Genomic DNA, 495 nt, shown 5'->3' with positions numbered 1-495 from the left:
CGCCGCACCCCTGAGCGCCCGCTCTGCCTTCCAGGACCAACTGCATCATCTACCCGGTCAACAGCAAGGACCTCCAGCACATCTGGGTGAGCCCGCGCCCGGCCCCGCCCCGGGCCCCTGCTTAGAAACGAGCTTCTTTTCCGAGGTTGACGCCCTGGAAGGCTCCAGGGCGGAGCCGTGAGCCCCGCGCCCGCAGGGTGCGCGCTTCCCGCTAGGCGCCGCTCCGCACCTCCTCTCGCCTCTTTCCTGAGGCGTCGACAGCTGGCACAGCTGTGGCCCCCGAGTCCTCAGCGGGTGCTCCGCAGACAGGACGCTCGGCCAGGCCGGGCCAGGTCCGCACCGCCCCCACGGCGCCCCCCGCTCCCTCTGTCCCCCTGCGCCCCAGCGTGAGGTCTCCTCCCGCGGGGGCCGCTCCCCAGTCTCACGCGCTGTGCCCACTGTGGCGCGGCCTGTCGGGAGCCCCTGAGCCCGGCGCCGACGCCTCCCGACCCGCCT

The 495-nt window shown here is 73.7% G+C and overlaps 1 protein-coding gene across 1 annotated transcript in view; it reads left to right on the top strand.

Moving 5' to 3' along the window:
* Positions 1–41: 41 nt before the first annotated feature.
* UBE2O (ubiquitin-conjugating enzyme E2O) overlaps positions 42–495 on the top strand; it is a 10237-nt gene continuing 9783 nt past the window's right edge. The window contains exon 1 of the mRNA XM_012733018.1: positions 42–86. The gene's annotated coding sequence lies outside the window, so the exon portion shown is untranslated. The remainder of the gene's footprint in view (positions 87–495) is intronic.

Source organism: Condylura cristata, unplaced genomic scaffold (genome assembly GCF_000260355.1).
Source record: "Condylura cristata isolate star-nosed mole 26May11 unplaced genomic scaffold, ConCri1.0 scaffold00038, whole genome shotgun sequence".
Classification (NCBI taxonomy): Eukaryota; Metazoa; Chordata; class Mammalia; order Eulipotyphla; family Talpidae; genus Condylura; species Condylura cristata.
Note: the sequence above shows the minus strand (reverse complement) of the source record. Positions and strands in the feature narration are given on the sequence as shown.